This window comes from Chenopodium album, chromosome 5 (assembly GCF_948465745.1).
Source record: "Chenopodium album chromosome 5, dcCheAlbu1.1, whole genome shotgun sequence".
Lineage (NCBI taxonomy): Eukaryota > Viridiplantae > Streptophyta > Magnoliopsida > Caryophyllales > Amaranthaceae > Chenopodium > Chenopodium album.
In genome coordinates this window covers 9,767,197-9,783,830 of record NC_137838.1, presented here as the reverse complement: position 1 = coordinate 9,783,830, position 16,634 = coordinate 9,767,197, and the positions used below count along the sequence as shown (strand labels likewise).

Genomic DNA, 16,634 nt, shown 5'->3' with positions numbered 1-16,634 from the left:
TACATGACTCTTATTGTCCTCAAAATTTTTTTACGTAGTATTAAACTTCAGTTTCTCAAAATATAATACTTAGTACTATTGTTTGATTACACCCGTTTTCTAGAAATTGGGGAGGCAGTAATTCTAAAATCATGGATTCGTTTTAGTGTTTTACCCCTTTTACGAGTTTCATCCAATATTCAGTTAGCCTATATTGGATGTGAAGATGGTACGAAATCCTCCTTTTGTCCTACAGACCTATTGTTGCTAACTTGCTACTTCTATCGTTGTACTAGACTGCTAATCACACACCTATTAACTTTGAACATGCAATAGTAGCGTTTTGAAATAATGTGAATCAGATCATAGACTAAATGAATGAATATTGTTTCCTGTAGTTAGCAATATATGATTGTTGGAATAAGTCAAGGGCTAAATTAAATTGCCCAATTAAAATCTTTACTTTTCAGATTTGAATAGATAACAAACTCTATATAAACCCGCAAGAATTTGCATTTGAAGATTTCAAAACTTACATTGACTTTAGGATAACAAGCAAGCCAAATTTGACTTTCTTGTTGAGATCTTCAAAATTGACAATGATCAAACTCCTCACCAAAAGCTAAACTTCTAACTTGAGCATATATGGATAAATTATACACACCATTGATCTCTAAAGTTCATGTCAAAGTTAGATCGCTATCATGATTCACAATCAGTCCCCTCTCAGAGCATCCCCTTACCTCCTGTTTCAGCTTTTTTATATTTACTTATGCTGTCACAGTAGTCATTCTAGTTCTGCAACAAGCATTCAGAGTCACAACAACATCAGGTGTATTGAAAAGGAAAAGTATGCTCTCATAAATATTAAACATGGCATTGAATTTGATTCGTGCAATCTGCTAACTTCTTGGGAACATAAAGAAGACAGTGTAGACTGCTGCAAGTGGCCTGGTGTTCGTTGCAGCAACCGCACAGGCCATGTCATCATGCTCGATCTTCATGGCCGTGAAGATTGTTATCTTGGAGGTAATTTGAGTTCTTCCCTCGCCGATCTTAAGCATTTGAAATACTTGGACCTCAGTTCCAATGATTTTCAACAGCAATCTATCCCAACCTTTCTTGGTTCCCTGTCTAAATTAAAGCACCTTAATCTCTCTAACAGCCGATTTGCAGGGGAAATACCCCAACACCTTGGAAATCTTTCTCGTTTAACATATCTTGATCTTAGTAATAATTTTCACTTGTCTTCCATTAGCTTGCATTGGCTCTCCCATCTTACTTTGTTAGAAAATCTCCGGTTGAGTAATTGTTATCTTATCGAAGCTACGGATTGGTTCCAAGCCATTAACAACCTTCCCTCCTTAAAAGGCCTTCACTTAGATTATTGTCTCCTTCCTTCAACAATCCATCCGCCATTTTCTTATATCAATTCCTCTGCCAACCTTGCTGTTATCAATCTCGCTAGCAATTTCTTGAATGATTATTCAATATTCGAGTGGTTGTTCAACCTGAGTGGGATCAACACTCACCTTGTGCACGTCGACTTCTCTCATAACTCTCTTTCAGGCCCCATTCCAACCACTTTTGGACAAATTCGTACTCTTTCATATCTCGATCTCTCTAACAATCAACTTGTAGGTACTTTTCCTACTGCAATCGGGAATATACGTTCACTTTCATATCTCGATCTGTCTAATAATCTACTCGCAGGACTCATTCCCAATGCAATAGGAAACCTTCAGTCTCTTGCATACCTTAAACTCTCTGACAACTCATTTTCAGGGCCTATTCCTGACACAATTGGGAATTTAGAGTCTGTTGTATATCTGAAGCTGTCAAATAACTTACTGTCAAGTCCGATTCCTGATGCAATGGGAAACCTCAAGTCTGTTGAATATCTCGATCTCTCAAACAACTCGATTTCAAGTAATATTCCACATTTTCTTGGGTACATGTCAAATCTCACATATTTAGACTTATCACACAACTTATTAACTGGAGTTATCCCTCAACTTGATCAAGCCGGGATCCTGAGCTCCCTTGATCTGTCCTTTAATCATCTGTCAGGGCCTATTCCATCCTCACTTTGGAGATTCCAATATTTTGTTTTCTCGGGTAATCTTCACCTCTGCGGTGAGCCCCTAACCGAGGACTGCCCTCTTGTAGAAGAGGGAACGATTCATCGCAGCAGAAGGAAGATAAAACAGGCAGTGATCATACTGATAAGTTTTATGTAGGATTATATGTTAGCGCCGGGGTTGGTTTCTACCTTGGATTCTGGGGAGTTTGTGGCACTTTGGTATTCAAACATTCTTGGAGATACGCCTACTTCCAGTCTTTAGACATGATAATGAACAAGATATATGTGAGTATAGCTATATATGTGGCCAGATTTCAGAGGAATTCTCAAATGCAAAATTTGTAGTGTAACAAAATTACCAGTAATTGTTCCATTATACTTTTTTAATGTATGTAAATTATGCTTTTACTGACTGTTATAGTCTTGTAAATACAAATACCCACTAAAACGATCAATCTAAGTATTCAATTGAATATTTGGATAAGCACAATTTATAACCTTCAACTTTTAGAACACCAACCCATCTACCAAGGGCACTACAGAGTATTGTTTATTTTATTTATTTATTTATTTTTTTTTTATTTTAAATTTCTTTCCACATCTTTCCCTGATTCATTCATTGATTGATCATAATTATATAGAGTACATAGTTCCCTAAAGCATATCAAATAAGATATTCAAGATATATATATCTTGAGCCTATAAAATAGGAAACTAAGTATATGGTAATAATCACAAAGATATGATAATATTTCCTAACATCCCCCTCAAGTTGGAGTAGGTGGAGTGCAGATGGTCAATTTGCCAAGCAATAGATCAAATTGAGATTTGCCGAGAGCTTGTAGAGACTTAAGATGGGTATTTTAATATATTAGAATGAAAATTCATTACTAAGAGTTTGTTTGACATTATTTTTTATTTTCAGTTTTCTCTCTTTTTTAAAAAAAAAAAACAAAAATCTATAAACAGGAAACAAGAAAAAAGGTGTTTTCACTTTTCAGTTGCCAGTTTTCAAAATTATCATGATTATAATAAGTTTGAATACTTTTCGTTTCATTATATGACATATATCATATGAGTTTGAAAAACAACAACCAAAAAAAGAAAACCACAGCGATGCCAAATGAACTCTTAAGTTAAAAACTTAATTAAACAAAGGAAATCAACGCATAACCTTCTAAAACTCCTTTGACCGAATAAATCGAATGAGGAAATTAGATTTATTGTTTTAGCTTATTATTTGTTGTTTGTTAGCTTATATATATAGGGTTGTACACGGTTTGGTCTGGACCGTAACCAGACCAAACCGCATACATTGTAGCAGTTTGGTTTGGTTTACGGTTTGTAACAATACGGCTTGGTTTCGATTTTTTTTTTTAAATACGGTTTGTGGTTTGGTTTGGTTTTTCAAAAATATAAACCAAACTAAACTGTAAACCAGCAAACCACATTTTAATATTTATATATTTTTTAAATAAATTAAAATAATTATTATATGTTATAAAAAAATAATAATAAAAAAAACGAAAAATCAAAAGAAAACTATACGGTCAGTATACTCTATACTCATTCTCAATACTTCAAATTCAATAGGTATTATAATTTTGTAATGTAATTTAATCCCTTTGGGCTAATCATTTAAATTTTATTATAAATTTATTAAGTATTATTTGACAATGTTTAGGAAAAAAATGTCGTCTCATCATAAACCGCAAACCAAACCGCACTAAACCACATTATTACGGTTTGGTTTGGTTTGGTTTCAATACTAATATAGTTTGGTTTGGTTTGGAAATTTGACCAAACCGTATTTTGTGATTTGGTTTGGTTTGGACTAAAACCGCACCAAACCAGACCATATTCACCCCTATATATATATGACTCTTGTATTTCGTGAGTTAAGCATGAAGAAATATTATTGAGTTCCTTATTTTACTTGCTTCATACTATCTAATATTATTATTTTTATCCTTTATTTTTAGTTTCAACAGTCCTCTTATTCCTCTACCCCTCTTAATTCTTAAATCTTTATTTGTTTGTAAATTAGTGATAATTAGGTTAATTAATGATTTGTTTAATTAGTTTTGATATATTGTTGAATACTTGAATTGTTGACAATTTAAATTGTAGAAAATTAGAATTTAAAATATTTACTTGGTCTTTTAATTGATAATTAGAAGAAGCTTACATTGTCAAATTTGTGTTTATTGGGGACTTGGGATTTTTGTTTTATGTGTAATTATATTGATTTTTTTGAAATAGAATTATAGATTTATAGTAGTAATGACTTAGCACATTTTCAAAGTATGTAAATTTGAAGAATGCTTTTGTAGATTTTTTTAAAATTTTTTTTAACTTTGTAATCCATCCATTTGTAATAAAAAATTTGAACTTATGTATTGAATATTTAATTAATATATGATCATCGTGTAACACCCCCGATTTACTAACTAATAATAAACAAGAATAAAGGAAAAATAAACAACCTTTAAATAAAATTGCGGAAGCATACACCTAAATCGGAGGTATTACTTCCACACTCGATAATCTGTCAAGTGTTACGGCTTACAAATCCCAATAATTACAACCCAATAAACTAGTTGAGCTATTTATACAACTTTATGAACTCGTGAAAGCATACTAATCGAAACACTTGAGCACCTTGAGCTACGATCAGTTGTTAAACCTGCTTAGAAAATCTTGACTGCTCACCATTAAGGACAAATTCTAAAATAGATCGTCGTAGGGCCACCATAAAAAAATGACATGGCCACAAACACAAATAGCACAACAAAACAACACACACACGTCAGCAAAAAGCTGAGTAATCATCACATATCAGAATACAAAGAATAATAGAATAATTAACATTACTAGCTCAATTAAACAGTGTAGTTGAAAACACATCACACATATATACCTCAAAGTAAAATAATTCTATACAGTAGTAGTAAAATATTAATTGACACCGAGTTTTGGCCACCGGTTCTTAAGAACCGGTGGGAAAAAAAAGGGAGAAAATGGGCGGGTTTTTAATAGAAGAGTTTTGCCACCAGTTCAAACCGAACCGGTGGGGAAAATGTTAATCCCACCGGTTTTGAACCGGTGGCAAAAGTTAAAAATAAAAAAAAAACCGGTTCATCTATACCCTAAACCCCTAATAACTTGCTTCTCTCTCTACCTCCTTCATTCTCCATTTCCTCTGATTTCCTTCTCTCTCCTCCCCCTTCAATCTCCTCTCTCTCTCTCTTTGTTCTTCTTTCATCTCCCTTCGATCTTCTCTCTCTCTCTCTTCGTTCTTCTTTCATCTCCCTTCGATCTCCTCTCCCCTTAGATCTTCTTTCATCTCCGTAGAAACCAAAGCCGCCACCGCAACATCAGGTCAACAACCGCCACCACCACCACAAAGTTCGACCACACCACCGCAAATCTCATCGACATCAACATCAACAACAATTTTTGGGTATAATTAATACGAGGTTAGGGTTTAATTCGATTTTGTTGGATTTATTTAGGGTTTAAGTAATTGATTTTGGATTTTAATCGATTTTTCTAGATTTATTTAATCGATTTTTAGATTTAATTTGATTTTGTGGGTATAATTATTCGAATTTAAAGGGTTTGTATTTTAATTCGATTTTTCTTATTTTTTCTGGGTTAATTTTGGGTTGATTAATCAATTTTAATTACATGCATGTGTTTTTTGGGTGTTTTTTATAATTACATGCATGTGTTTTTTTTTTTTTTTTGAGTTTTCTGGGTTATTTTTTTTTGGGATTTTTTTTTATTTAATTTTGTGTTTTCTGGGTATAATTATCCGAATTTAATCGGTTTTTTTTTTCAATTTTCAGTTCGTGAGTCATCGTCAGAGGAGAAAACTGATGGCCGATACTCTGCTTCTACAATTCAGCTGTTGAGCTCGTCGAATCCATTCGTTTTTTTTTTTTTTGGCAAGTGTAAAACTACTGATTATGAATTTCAATTATATTATGTATTAATGTATTATGTATATATATAACATTTTGGTGATTATGAATTTCAATTATATTTGGTGTAGCATTTGGTGTGTTATTACTGATTATGAATTACTTTTATATTTGGTGAATTGGTGTTGTATTAGTTTCCTGCTAATTTTTAAGTGAACAAAGACACACAAAAAAAAATAAAAAATATATATATTTTTTGGACATTTTTGGCACCGTTTAGGAGGGATAATATTTTTTTGGATACTTTTGGCACCGGTTAACCGGTGCCAATTTTAAGTATTGCCACCGGTTCAAACTGGTGGCTTTTTAATGCGATTATTGGCACCCCCCACATTGGCATCGGTTCAAAACCGGTGGCATTGAGGGGTTTTGAACCGGTGCCAATTTGGTTTTTTCTACTAGTGATACTCTGAAAATAACTTTTAACAATTCAACCTCGAATAATAATACAATTCTTTACTCAAATCTCTATCCCATAAGTGTGGCGTACATGCTCTTTGTTCCATACCTAGCCTTGGACATGGGTAAATCAAATAACAAACCAACAAATATAAAATCTTGAATACTCTCAATAACTAAAAACACCTTGAACCACACCACATACAGGCCAATTCCCACTGTAGGGGACCATAGAAAAATAAATAATAGAGATTGTACCTCATTCTTAACTCATGATTATCATCTCCTTACCAACATGCCAAGGACTAAGGTCTATTTCTGGTGCGGCTGGCCGCACCGTGCGGCAGGGTGCCAAATCAGCAAATGACAAAGTAACCCCACCAACCTAGTAACCCCTGACCCACCTGGTAACCCCTGACTGGACTTAGTACCCCCTGACCGAACCAAGTAACCCTTAAGTAACATATCTAATAACCCCTGACCGGACCAAGTAACCCCTGACTGGACCAAGTAACCTCTGACCAGACCAAGTAACCCCTCTAGTAACCTCTTAAGTAACCCCTCCGATTTAAAAACCCTTGACCGGACCAAGTAACCCCTTTAGTAACCCCTCTAATAACCCCTACTAGACCTAGTAACCCCTACCAACTAACCCAAGTTGTAGCAGCCACCACCTCTAAATTATTAAACAAAGAGTCGTTGGGTGGAAAATTACAAGTGCTAAAATTGATTATCCTTACCAACTCAAGCTTATATGTAACTCCATTGAGTTATTTTGTGAGATGGAGTAGAGTATTGTATCTCCTTTATTTTATCTCTTATTATCTTTCATGAAAACTAATAAGAAAATACTATTTATATTCTCCTTTATTTCTCAAATTATATTTATGTTTTATACGAAGTATATTGTTGTCTATGTTCCTCGCATACCAAACACATGACCTAAATCAATCGATCCTCGTCTATTTCCTAACAAACTTGCTGGCTGAATTTCAACTTTTTAGAAACAAAACGAGTAAGAAAAAAAATAAAGTCTAATTAACTTAATTGTAGAGACAAAATTGAAGGGTGAAATTAGGGATGTCAATGGGGCGGGTCAAGTAATAGACCCGCCTCATCCCCGCCCTAGTCGGGCGGGGATGAATCTCGGTTTGGCGGGTGGTGGGGCGGGGATGGGGATAAAAACCATACTCGTTGTGGGTGATTGGGCAGGGGTGGATTTTAAGTTGTACCTGCCCCATTTCGTACCCGCCCCATCTCCACCTCATATCCACATCTATATATCTTTAAAAGCAAATCATATACTTTATATTATTTTATAAAATAATTATGTGAAATAAAATATTAATTATTATACTTTGTACTATACTTATATTATAAACAAATGTGTGTAATATTTAGAATTTTTTTTTATTATTTCAATCCATATTAATTATGTAGGATTGTGTATTTAAGAGACGAAGATTAAGTGGATTTTGGGTGGGGATTAGGCTGGTCTTGGTGGGGAATAGGTAGGGATGTATATCCAAGTGGGGGGGGGGGGGGGGGATGGTATTGGAGTTGAATCCGCTGGGGCGGGGATGAGGATGAATATTGGACCCACCGTGGGGATGGGGATGAAAATGTTAGGTGGGGGTGGGAAGACCAACATCCGCCCCGCTCTGTCTCGCTCCGCCCCATTGACATCCCCAGTTGATGAAACAACACTTTTATTTGTAGAAGATGTGGAATGTATAAACTATTAGCTATAAGTCTATAATACATTAGTGGAGAGTTACTTAGTCATTAGGTCCTCAAAGGAAATCATACCTGAAATTTCCAATGTGAAAAGGTCTGAAAATAGTATAGTGCACCCGGGTGCACCATGCGCATGGTGCACCTGGAAAGAACATTAGACATATTTTAAAGAACATGGGAAAAAAAAAAGAACATGCTAGTGTTAGAAAAAGAACCTACCTATGTTTGACAAAAGAACATGTTTGTGTTTGACAAGAACATGACATTACAAAGAACATAGAATCTTTACAAAAAGAACATATTATTTTTCATGGTTATTTAGGTGTTGAACGTGTTTGAAAAAGAACATTATATTTGACAAAAAAGAACATGTTCGTGTTTGACAAAGATGTAGGTTATCATTGGGTGGGCCGGGCCAAGGTTAAAAAGTCAGCTCACTTTTCGGGTCGGGCCAAATTTTGGGCCGAAGTTTTTGTGCCCAAAATTGTCCGGTCGTGCTGGCTTTTCGGGTCGAGTAAAAAAATCAACTAAAATGCATAAAATGCATTCCCAAACTTGCCCAAAAAATTAAATTTAAGGGTTGGGTCCGACCCGATTTTGGGGGCGAAAAAAATTCTGCCCAAAACCCGTGCAAAATCGGGTCGGGCCGTTCTAACTTTGATCACTTCTAGCCAAAGAACATAAAGTCTTTACAAAAAGAACATGATAATACATTAAAGAACATGTTCTTTTTTTTTGTTACTCGAGTTATTGGTTTTTTTTTTTTTGTTTTTTTTAATGTATATGCATTAAAGAATATATTGTATAATATAAAGAACATATAGTTCAAACTCAAAGAACATAATCATCAAACTTAAATATATATTATGCTCATGTTCTTTATAAATATATATAATGTTCTTTTTTTACCCATGTTCTTTTAAATATACCTTATGTTCTTTCCGGGTGCACCAACCATACATTAGAAAAGGCCGGCCCCATCATAAACAACGAAAGGTTTGAAACGTGGTAAGAAGACTTGAAGTCAACTTCTTTTTATTAAAAAAAAAAAAAAAAAAAAAAAAAAAAAAAAAAAAAAAAAAAAAAAAAAACTGATGGAAAGACTTGTAGTTGTTAACGACTTTTCAATAGCAAATACATTTCATAGTTGGTAAATGTCCCTTTTATTTAGTAATATTATATTTAATTATTCATTAACAAAAGGGATAATGTTATTATATGTAGCCTCAAAAATTATATATAAAATTAAATATACTTTGAAGATTGTATAAATTTAGGAATTCAGGACTAAAACACGTGTGAATTAGCCTAATCTAATAATAATAATAATCATAATAACCATATAACTAATATATAAAGTTAAACTTTTAGCTAGGTCACGAGACAGCGACACTTGACATTCTAAATTTTCGCCGGAGCGGGGATGAGGATGAATATTGGACCCACCGTGGGAATGAGGATGAAAATGTTAGGTGGGGGTGGGAAGACCAACATCCGCCCCGCTCTGTCTCGCTCCGCCCCATTGACATCCCCAATTGAAACAACACTTTTATTTGTAGAAGATGTGGAATGCATAAACTATTAGCTATAAGCCTATAATACATTAGTGAAGAGTTACTTAGTCATTAGGTCCTCAAAGGAAATCATACCTGAAATTTCCAATGTGAAAAGGTCGGCCCCATCATAAACAACGAAAGGTTTGAAACGTGGTAAGAAGACTTGAAGTCAACTTCTTTTTATTAAAAAAAAAAAAAAAAAAAAATCTGATGGAAAGACTTGTAGTTGTTAACGACTCTTCAATAGCAAATACATTTCATAGTTGGTAAATGTCCCTTTTATTTAGTAATATTATACTTCCTCTGTTCTATTAATATTGCAACAATGGACTTTTTGCACTATTCATCACTCTTCTTTGACCATACAATATGAGTTATACGTTAAGCAAAATATAGTCAAGTGTGATCTTGTTGGATTCGTCTCATATAATACTTTCACAATATCAACTTTTTATAATTTTTACACTTACACAATTATAGATATTTAGCATATAAAATGTGTTTTGGGATGCGTAATTTCCTCCTTGTTGCAATATTAACAGAACGGAGGAAGTATTTAATTATTCATTAACATAAAGGATAATGCTATTATATGTAGCCTCAAGAATTATATATAAAATTAAATATACTTTGAAGATTGTATAAATTTAGGAATTCAGGACAAAAACACGTGTGAATTAGCCTAATCTAATAATAATAATAATCATAATAATCATAAAACCAATATATAAAGCTAAACTTTTAGCCAGGTCACGAGACAGCGACACTTGACATTCTAAATTTTCGCCAAGTGTCGCGCCACGTTGGATAGATTTAAACAGACTTTGTAAGATAAAAAAGTTAGTTTAAAGTTTTATTTTCAATCAAATTTAGATAAAATTTTGGGATAAAATTGTTACTTTAGAATCTTATTTTTGATAAAATACCAATATTTATATATACAAATAAAATTGTTATTTTATTCAAAAAAAATATTAGATTATAATTGTCAATAAATATCATCTAAATTTATTTTTTATATCATAATATTTTTTTGGAGCGAAGGGAAGTAGTTAAGTTTCAGTTCAGGAAAAATAAAATATAATAAGGTTTAGCCAAGTACAAATTAAAAATAAAATAAGTTTTAATAAGTTTATTAAGGGCATGTTCTCTTACGTTGAAATCCATTTCAGTTCAGTTCAGTTCAACTCGGTTTAGTTCAGTTCAGTTCAGTTCAGTTCAGCTCCTAATTTCCTTATCTTATAAAATGTTCAGTTCAGTTCAGCTCAGTTCAGTTCAGTTCTGTTCAGCTCCTAATTTCCTTCTCTTATAAAATATTCAGTTCGGTTCAGTTCAGTTTAGTTCAGCTCGCTCAGTTCAGTTCAGTTCAGCTGAGTTCAGTCAATGAGAACAGGCCCTAAGTTCATATAAATAAAAACCAAGTGAATAAAACACACCATAATATAGATCGACATGTTAATTGGGTTGGATCATGAGTCATTTCGGATCGGGTCACTCTAGGTTACAAGTAAAAAAATATTCAACCCTAGCCCAAAGTTTAAGTTTGTGTTCGGGATCGACGAGCGTAGAACAATTTTTTAATTTAATTTATTTTTTGTTATTATTAGAATTTTCTAATATTTCATGCTTACATAATTTTTTTTATGTATTTAATCGAACATTTTCCCAATGTCATTATTAGTCATTACATTTCTACTACATAATTTAAATAGTCACAAAAGCACATATATTAAAAAATTAATTTTTAAATTCAATAAACAACCCGGGCATCGCACGGGCACAAAACTAGTATATATATAAAGGGGAGTTTTTTCCCGAGTTTTCAGAGAGTCACATAGGATATAAAATATTATCTTTTAATATTAGAAATTTTATCTAATATTTTAAAACTGTTATATAATTAAAGAGAAAGGGAAGAAAGTTGAGGAGAGAATAGATATTTTAATATTAGGAATTTATCTAATATTTTAAAACTAATATAATACGGAGTAACAATTTTAATTACATAAATATGAATTTTTTTTTAAAAAAAAATACTAACAAACCGTGCATCGCACGGGCTTTATCTAGTTAGTGTTTATATTTTTATAATTTCTTAACTTTTTATGATTTTCAAGTGTAAATTTAATGTTTATATTTTTACAATGCATCACTTGTATTTACACAGTGTTTTAATATACACCTCCGTTCGTGAAAGTTCAACTCATTTATTATTCATGTGGTTAAAATTAAATAACTTTAACCATATTTTATGATTTATACAATCAAAATAAATTAACAAATTTGATCTTATTAGATTTAGCTAATGATAAATCTTTCAAATATCAACTTTTTAAAATTAATGGTCAAAGATATTGGAGACTGTGCAAATACAAAGTGAGTCAAACTTTCAATAATAAAGGGAGTAATTAGTTGATTAATTTATTTGAATACAAGTACAATTTGGACCATTACATAGATAAAGTAAAGAAACTAGTTTTTTTTGTTTCTTACCTTTTTTTTTTAGGAAAACCAGGCTAATTACTTACGTAGAGACCATGAAAATAAAAAAATGAAATTTTTTTGTGAGTGGGGCTTTAAATTAGGGAAGACAAATAAATAATTAAATATAATACAAAGTTACTAAAAAAAATAGAAAAAAATGCATTCAAATAAAGAATGGAGGGAGTAAAAGAATGAGGTCGTCACATGACTCACATGACTCTGTTTTTTCTATGAGAGTGAGAGTGAGTAGCGAGAGTGGTTAGTGCTTCCCTTTCTATGCTAGAAGATTATGGGATCGATTCTTATCCCTGTCATTGTAGTGGCTCTCTAAGCACCAAAAGAACTATGTTTTTTCTATCAAAACTTTGGTCAAGTTTTGATCACAAAATTTTTGTTGGCAAAAACTACGTTATAAAATTATATCTCTCACCTTTCATGATGCTCACCCAAACCCACTAGTACTATTTTTATTATTGTTTCTTTTGCTCATATTCATTACTTTTCAATAAAATATTATCCACATACACTATCTTTCTTTTACAATTTTTTAATATTTCATATTCCATTTACCTATTATTTTATTTAAGTCGATTATATTGTCAACAATTATGTGCCTTTCAAAGTATAACACTTATAAGCACAAAGTAATTAAAAATCCACCCTTTTTCAATATTTTAATATACCACCCCTTAAAATAAAAAGTTAGATTTCAATACTTAAAAAAAAAAAGTGTGTTTTGAGACATTAAATTTGAGGTTAAAATTGTTAAACATATTGAAAATGTCTTATTTTTTGTGTTAAGCATGCCGAGGTAATTATATGTTAACATGGAAAACAAGACATTTCCAATAATAATTTTCTCATTCTAATCTTAAATTCAATCTGAAGGGCCAAAATAATCACCAAAACTGTGCATCCATCAAGCCATCACTCTATAATTTTTTTTTGTAAGAGGCATCACCCTATACTTTGCGTAGTAGCCAAAACACCACAAACTAATAAGTTGGGTGCAAAGCGTGGCTTTAGTAAGATTTTCAGCCACCATTCTTGTCAGAACCGGTGTACTAAATTTTTAATTTTTCAATTTGCATGCGAAAAACTATCCCGATAAAATTTCAGGGTTCATTACCCTCAAAACGAGTCAAAATAAAAGTCACGCAACAAGTTATGAATTTATGGATCGATTGGGTTGGATCGGATTTTATTGACCGATTTTGAATCAAATTGGTTTTAACACTTTTAATCTCGCCTATTAACATGGGTGTATTTTAGTGAGACTTTTATTTGGAAATAGAGAATATATATATATGAGTTAGATTTGTTTAACACTTTTTTTAAGTCCACTACAAATTCCTTTCACTCTCACATACTTTGACTTGTGAAGTTGTGAGCATAGGCACGCTAATTTTTACCGAGTGCAATTTTAAATTTCTAATGCAACCATACCAAATTCTATATATTTAATTAACGCATACATTCATTGATCAAACCAAAGTTGGCTGACAATGAATTCTCATCAACTCCTCCTTTCTTGGTTTTTACTATTTTCCTACGTCAGTTGTGTTGCTCATGGGCTTGATACCCTTAGCAGCCACTACAACAACATCATGTGTATTGAGAAAGAGAAAGAAGCTTTGTTGAAATTCAAAGAGGACATTCGAGTTGTAACCTTCCCTCTAGAGTTCAATGGCCACTTTCATACGAAAACTCCACAACCACTCTGTCACATCTTAGTCTTGCTTATAATGGTCTCAATGATTCATCAATATTCCAATGGCTTTTTAATTTGAGTGGAATTTACACTCACCTTACACATGTTGATCTCTTTTACAATCAACTTGATGGTCTCTTTCCAAGCGCATTTGGGAATATGCATAATCTTTCCTATTTAGGACTTTCCTACAATAAACTGCAAGGTCCGATTCCAGACACAATTTCAAATTTACAGTCTCTCCTACATCTCGACCTCTCATCAAATAATTTTCCGTTATCACAATTTCCTAAAATAGTAGGCAATCTGTGTAGCTTACAAGAACTCCACTTGGACGAAGCCAACATCACCGATGAACTTCTCAACATAATCCAAACACTAACAGGATGCGCAAACAAGTCCTTATTGGTTTTATCTCTGAGTTATAATCATATATGGGGTCCAATTCCTGACACGATTGGCACATTTTCATCATTACAACAATTAAATCTTGATCATAACCATTTGAATGGAACCATCAGTCCTCGTTTGGGGCAACTATCAATGCTCAATAGCTTAATTCTTTCTTCTAACTCTCTGTATGGTACTCTCACCAACAATCACTTCTCAAATCTTTCAAGTTTACGGGACTTAGACCTTTCAAATAATCCAGCTTTGGTGCTCGATATTGAAGATGATTGGGTTCCTCCATTCCAGCTGGATTCTATAACATTACGTTCCTGTAGGTTGGGACCAATCTTTCCAAATTGGCTTCTGAGTCAAAAACATTATTCGCGTCTTGATATTTCCTCTACTGGAATTTTAGACAACATTCCGAAATTTTTTACATTGCCATCAACTCTCGCTTATCTTAACATGTCTCATAATATGATTTATGGAACGCTTCCAAATTTTGAAACACTAATTGCAACGTCCCTAGATACTGGCCTTGATATAGATATGAGCTTTAACAATATTGAAGGTGCAATATAATACCAACATTTCCAACAAACCTTACTTCATTACGCTTGAATAACAACAGGTTTTCTGATCCTATCCTGTTTTTGTGTCCTAAAGTTAAAGTACTCCTATCTAATCTAGATCTATCAAATAACATGCTGTCCGGAAAACTTCCAAATTGCTGGATGAATTTCGAGCAATTATCAATGCTCCGTTTAGAGAACAATAACTTTTCTGGTGGTATACCACCTTCTGTTAGTTACTTGAGGCGATTGGAGTCATTGCATTTGCGCAACAATAATTTTTCGGGAGAAGTTCTAAGATCATTAGAAGATTGCACATCCCTGATTTTTCTTGATCTTGCTCATAATTCTTTTACGGGGCATATATTGCCAAGCATTGGAATTAATTACAAAAATCTCAGTTTGCTTAGCCTTGGAAGCAATGATTTTGTTGGAGAAATACCTCTGAGCAATTGCCCTTTCTTCAAATATTGGATCTTGCAGCCAGCCAAATTACTGGGACCATTCCAAACTGCCTTCATAATCTTACAGCAATGCGAAATGCAACAGATTTTACTCCAGAATTGCAATATTATAACCTTGTGCAAGACCTTAGTGATGGGGTTGTCAGTCTAAACATTGATGCTGCAACAATTATGTGGAAGCAATTAGAAAGGGACTTTGGGGAGTTTTTAGGACTAGTCAAGCTTATTGATCTTTCAAACAATAAGTTGGAAGGAGAAATTCCCATAGAAATTTCAGCTTTGCAAGGTCTTGTCTCGTTGAACTTATCAAGAAACAGTTTGGTTGGAAGCATCACACCAGAAATCGGACAATTGACAACTTTAGAAGTTCTCGATTTATCAAACAACCACCTTTCTGGTGAAATTCCTGCAAGCATCACTGCTTTCAACTCTCTCAGCAACTTGGATTTGTCAAACAATCACTTCTCAGGAGAAATTCCGAAGGGCACTCAACTTCAAGGTTTCAATGCTTCAGTATATGCTGGAAATCCTCAACTTTGTGGAGCTCCTCTCTCGAATTGCTCTTGGGATCAACCACACCACAACTCGACAGGGGGAGATAATAATACTGCTCCCCAGGATGACACTGATGATGACAAGGTGTTTTTTCTGGGGTTGTATGTAAGTGTTGTGCTCGGATTTATCATAGGATTTTGGGGAGTTTATGGAACATTGGTGCTGAAGAGATCTTGGAGGCATGCCTTTTTTCAGTTCTTTGATGACATGAAAGATAGGCTAAATTTAAAAGGAGGCTTTAAATCCAATAAGTTCTTAATCTTTATTCTTTCTAGTTTCAATTTTTTTGTTGACTGTGACAGAATATTATCAAGTATTGACTGTATGTCTGTATCTATGATGAATTTAATATGATTGTATCGAATGTAACAAATTTACAAATATGCAGCTGGCTAAGATTCGGTGCTAGAGGAACTGACTTATTTTGCTTACGGCCTACCTAATACAAGCTTCTCCAGGGAGCACAGAATCAAAAGTCCTGTTGAGATTCTTGTTTTAGATGCTTTTAGCACTACTAGGAAGTTTGAGTTCTGTACTTTCTCGTTCTGTCCTAGATTATGTAATAGAGCTGCACATTTCAATGCTAAGTCCTCTCTCGCTTACAATGAACTAAGATGTTAATCATGTAAATATGTAATCCTTGCTGACAAGGAGAATTTATCTTAATAAAAAAAAAAAAATATTTTGCTCATGGCCTACCATATACAAGCTTCTCCGG

The 16,634-nt window shown here is 33.3% G+C and overlaps 1 pseudogene; it reads left to right on the top strand.

The window, feature by feature from the left end:
• Positions 1 to 683: 683 nt before the first annotated feature.
• LOC145632554 (receptor-like protein EIX2) lies at positions 684 to 16,270 on the top strand (annotated as a pseudogene).
• Positions 16,271 to 16,634: the final 364 nt, after the last annotated feature.